Below are 6,281 nucleotides of genomic sequence, written 5' to 3' on the forward strand. Positions count from 1 at the left end.
ATGTTTGAAACCATTGTTGGATGAGCTTTAGTTGAAGACATGATTTAGAGTTATCATCATTATGGACTTTGGTTCAACCTCTTTTACTGTTATCACTCATTCTTGGAGTTCATCATTATCTAAGATTTGTGTTGTTTTCTAACCATTTTGATATTTAGAAAATAAAATAATTAAAAAAATGGTTTTTCTTTAATAAAATATAATGTGACTTTTTATTAACCACCTCAACCACAATAGCTCATAATCTCCTAAAAAATGTATCTTTGATAACTCTTTAACTTGAAATTCTCTTTTGACTATTTATCCTCTTTCAATAAATATATAGTAGGGCTAATTGGACTTTAATTTTTTTTAGTGTTTGAAATGCCTCTTGGTATTGTTCTGTCCATTTGAACGTGACACCTTTCTTCAAAAGATGTTGAAATGGTTGACACTTGTTTTCCAATTGTGCAATGAAGCATCTTATGGATTATAGTCTCCCTTGCATACTTCTCAGTTTCTTGAGTGTGGTGGGTGACGACATGTCTAGTATAACTTTCACCTTTTTCTGGATCTATTTTTATGCCGCGGTTTGATACAATGAACCCCAAGAGTTTTCCAGATGTTACTCCAAACATTCACTTTTTGGGATTGAGACTGACATTGTATTGTTCAAGTCTATTAAATATTTTAGCAACGACATCCGGATGACCATCCCTTGATTTGGACTTAGCTAGTAAATCATCTACATAGTCTTCCATGATTTTGTGTATCATGTCATGAAATAAAGTGGTCATTGCCCTTTGATGTGTAGCACCAACATTTTTAAGGCTAAATGGAATCACGTTCTAGCAATAGGTTCCCCATGGACATGTGAAAGTTGTTTTATGTTGATCTTCTCGTGCAATCTTGATCTGATTCTAACCATAAAAACCAACGATGAGTGATAGCATTCCATTGCCAACTGTGAAATCCACAATCATTTCTATGTTAGGGAGTGTAAAGTCATAGTTTTGGTAGGCTTTGTTGAGATCTCTGAAGTGAGTACAGATTCTGATACCGCTAGTATGTTTGGTTACTGATACTAGATTAGAGATCCATTCAACATAGTCTATGGGTGACAGGTCTGATGAAACCCACATCCAACAATTTCTGCAATTCGATCTTGACCAACAGAGCTATATGAGAATGCATCTTTCTAAGTTTTTGCTTATATGGTTTTACTCTAGGAAGTAATGGCTGATGATGCAAGACTAACTTGGTGTCTAACCCTAGCATATTAGAATAAGACCATGCAAAGTTGATTGGGCTTTGTGTGAAAAATTGAATGAATTTTTTTGTTCCATTGGATTCAGAGGCTTTGCCAGGTGTATCTTGTGTACAGCCTCAACATTTCCAATATTGATCTCTTTGGTTTCTTCAACTAGTAATGTTGACTGCTCTTTGTTTGTGGAAAGGTTGTCCAATTTGTTGTGAACCATATGTTTTGCTTTATTTTCATCATCTGAATTGGAAGAGGAGCTTGCTTCTCCAAAGTATGTAGCTCAATCAAGATCAATGGAAAAGCCAACTTTATGATCATCATAAGGAAGTCCATCCCTTGCACCCAAGAATTCAGCTATAGCTTCATCATTATGAAATAAATCTAATTGTGGTTGTCCTTCTCACCCCCAATCTATTAAGTGAGGATACATTAGACAAAGATCTTGTCCATCAATAGGAGAAGTTGATTCCAAGATCATATGGATTCTATTTTTGCAAACATACTTGACTGATGGTGGGAAGATTGGTATTTCTTTATATTGGATGCCATCATCTTCAACTGGTTGGTTGTCATAAGATCTAATAGATGGAAATGTACTTCAACCGTGTGTAGATAGAAACTCATAGTCATGTGAATCAATTATATTCTCTATATATGTTTCTCTATTTAATTCATAGTCATGAATTTCTTCAATTGAAGACAGAGGATAGTCAATTGTATTAATGATGAATGGGAGATTATCCCTAATGGTTTTCTCTTCGTCTATGATAGAAGCTTGATAGAGTACTTGAATAAGAGATAGGGGTAATATTGAATTACCACCTCTTGTTGATGCATACATTGATCCAAAATCCACCATCTATGAGCACTCTTCGAACCTTCTTTCTGTGAATAAGAGCTTCTAAGTGTAGAGGATCATTTTGCATAGGCCTGTTTGTAGGTACATCCTATTTAGTGAATGCTACTTTGGAAGTTGCCAAGTTTCCAACCATGGATTGAAGTGCATTCTCATCTATATCTCTAGCAACAATATATACTTTTAATGCTTTGTCGAGGACCACCATATGAGCCGGTCAGATGCGAAGCAACTCAAATAATGAAATTTAGGCTGGATTTTTTTTTAGTTGGTCGACCATATTGTCATTTCTTGTCCGTGGAGGGGGTTTTGATGGTACCCCTTGTAATGTAACCTTGGATCTTCAGGTGATCACAACACAATCTCTACTTCTAGGATTCACTGTAATTGTGGTCACTATGTTATAAAGTCCTTTCAAAAGGAAAAGGATAAATATCCTCCCTAGTATAGCTCTTTTTGTCATTAAATGTTTGCATGCTAGTCATTTTCTTTTGGAGATCTTCTACTTGTTGATCCAATATCTCTGGTTGGGTCAAGGGTGTGCTCCCTATAAGCATTTTCTACAAAAGGAATAGTGTTTGAGTACCTTGGAGATTGTTGAAATGTTATCTGATCATGTAATTACAACATAGGTTGTTAGGTGTGGCAATAGTCGATCATATGAGAATATGAGTATGGTGATCTTGATAATAATGATCGTATTCAACCTCTTCCTGTTTGTCAGTTTTATTAGTAACTAATTCTAGAAGCCCATATTTTTCTTCCTTTTCCTCATGTCCATCTCTTTAATCTTTCCAAGGTGCACTTCTCTCCTTAATTTAAAAATGCACTTTTTGTAAAAAAACAATTCTTTTCTTTTTCTTTTGGTTGTTGAAGATAAATAATAACTAATTTTCTTGAATAACTTATCTCTAGAAAAGATAATTTTAGTGGTTGTAGGATTCCATAAGTTATATCCTTTTACATTATCACTGTAATGCCTCGTCAGGAAACCTCGAAGGGATTAAGCCATAACACAAGAATAGAGTTCAATAAATTTTCTTTTAAAAGTTAAACACAACACAATGATACAATGAAATATCAAATTTGAAATTACACAGTGGAAGACAACAACTAACACCTTAAGATTTTCCCAACGAGATTACTTAAATTTAACAATTCACTTAACTCACACAATTAATCCAATAAGCTAATTATCTTAATAAGGAGATAATTCTTACACAAGGATAATTTCTTTCAAAAGATGGAAATATAAATCACAAGCCAAGTTTCATCCATTAAGATCTATTCATAATCTACATTCAAGCTTTTCATTAAAATATAAGCCATGCATATAATATTCTAACACACTAGAATTTCATCATAAACATATGAGATCTTTTCATGCATACTTAATTTCCTTAGCAACAATTGAATATATTCCATTATCATAAGCTACATTATTACTTATTCCAATTTACTGCATTCAAGAGAGAACTGCAAACATGTATTCAAAATTAATCATCATCTAAACCACTTATACATTCTATCAAAATGCCATTCATGCATGCTAACACTAAACATGAAACATAAGAGAATAAGAATCACATAACAGCAAGATGATCTCGGAGTTCACCCCTAAATGGCTACATCTCTGGGTCTACTCAATTGCAAGACCCCTCTGATAATTAATAAAGTTAAGAATACATGAGGCTCTCATAATTTACAATCCTACCATCAAGGCGAAACATAAACAATATACAAGCGATCGCATCGGTCAATAAATACATAAATGATCCTTGAAAAGGAAACGATCCAGCTGAATAACAATTGAAGCTAATACCAAGGTTCATTTGGACATCCACAAAACTGAGTCATCACCACCCAAGGTCTAACATGAAACCCGATACTCACAAGGGCACAAACAATAGGATGACCCACAAACATGCTCCTAATAGGACAATACGACAACACACTATCGAACATAGGGACAAGTGTCATTACACAACCTAGTATGGTTACCATGGTAGGTCTTCATAGGTCTCGACCCCATACATTGGGTTACCCTGGCAACCTAATCCGAACCTCCGGCCCATCCAAGCCTTATGTGGACGCACACATCCTCTCATGAAGACGAGGATGATGGTTTGCCATTTCAGGCCTTCTCACAGCATGTCGAGTTTATGTTACCACTCGTCCCATGTGCGAGGCACAATTATCTTACTTCGAGATTCACATTCTAATCTACTATTAGGTTATCACTTATTAGACTCACTTTCGATGGGTTACCCAGCAGGCACTTTGGGCGTCACCCCCAATCGAAAGCCACTTTCCCATACAACACTAGACTATACTCAAACGAACTCAAACCAAGACATACACATGGTCAGCCGAACAGAGTTCAAAATGGAGAAATCCACCATTTGGTCAAACACGACTCCAAGAGATACACTTACTAACGGTACTCTAACCAAAGACCTGACAAACTATGGTCAACCACGAATCAACATTCGACACCCACATAAAGGATACGACCAACTACAACACCACCACAATACAACAGTCAACTCGAGACAGAGGTCTAAAATAGGTACCCAAATCAACCATATGACCGGATCCAATCAAACAAAGAATGACTTGCCATTACTTAAGCAAAAGCAAATACAGAAATTCAACTCGCAAAGGCAATAACTAGACAAGACAATATTTTCCCATATTGATTTGAACTTTAATAGTCAATCAAGTATTCTAATGATCTAAGTTTTCGAATTGCATTGATAGAAAAATCACCATTACTAGGTAAGTACAATACCACAATTCCAATGGTCCATTCGCCTATGTCTCAAAACAGAGGAGGATTATAACTATACCATTTATTTTACAAATTGAAAATACCATTAACTCGCCAACATTCCAAACAATACATTATTAATTTCCAATAGTATATCGTTTAAATGATCTAAATATCCATTGATAAAATATTTCATTTACTTCTCAATTACTCAAATGATATGTTCTTGAATAAAATATTATTTATAAATAATCAATTAATAAATATATTTTATTTCAACAATTTCCCAATAAAATAATATTCTATATTTTAATTTTTAAATCAATACTTCCTCAATGAGACAAATACCCCAATTAACTCTTAATTAATAAATATATTTATTAATCCAAGATTAATAAAATATAACCAATTAATATTTAATTGCGAAATTAGCAATTCTAGAATTTAATTAGAAAAAGTGCATTAATCATAAAATGAAATTTGAATATTAATTAACGTATATATTCCATTATACAATTAATTAATATCAAATTAATCATGAATTATAATTTATGCCACATTAATCATAATTAAAAACTTAATTAAAAATTAACATTAAATAATATTAAAATATTATATATTTTTTTTTGATTAAAAAAATACATTAAAAAAAATGAATTTTATAAAAACTAAAAAAAAACATTTATATGGGGGAGGGTACCCACGTGGACCCCCACGTGGCCCCCCTGCTTGTGAGCTCACGCTTCCATTTGGGGAAGCGCTGCTTCCCAATGGGAGCACGCAGCCCCCATGGGAGCGCTGCTGTTCCCAAAGGGAGCACGCAGCCCCCATGGGAAGCGTTGCTACCCAAAGGGACACAGCACCCCTCCACGTGGTGGGGAAAACTCCCACATGGATGGGGTTAAAACAGTTCTTTTTATATATATATTTTTTAAATTTTGCTGTTAATAAAAAAAAAAAGACTTAACACATAGCAAAATAATCCCACAGTCTCACAGATACTTTAAATATAATTTTTTTTTTTAAATTTTATTTCCAAAAAGCATGGGTTTCTAATATTTACAAATACCCAGATTTAGGAAGGAAAAAACTCTCCAAAACAACACCAAATTAGCAAAACAATAAGGATTAACATCCTTGATCAAATCCCAGGCAGATTATCTGATTTAAAGTTTGAATTTGAAAGCATAAATTTGGAATTTAAACCAATTTCCATTGCAAACGGCCAATCTCATTTTTATTTTATTTTAGATTTTGAAACAAGAGCAACCAAAACTAAACTTGAGATGGAAACAAACAAGAAAGGTTTGAATTGGAAATAAAATTTACAGCTGTTCCATTTTCCCCAAATAGTTGAGATTATTCCAATTTTTCCCAAACAGTTTTCTTCAAAATCCAAAACAATTTCTGAT

This window comes from Cryptomeria japonica, unplaced genomic scaffold (assembly GCF_030272615.1).
Source record: "Cryptomeria japonica unplaced genomic scaffold, Sugi_1.0 HiC_scaffold_181, whole genome shotgun sequence".
In the NCBI taxonomy this organism is placed as follows: domain Eukaryota; kingdom Viridiplantae; phylum Streptophyta; class Pinopsida; order Cupressales; family Cupressaceae; genus Cryptomeria; species Cryptomeria japonica.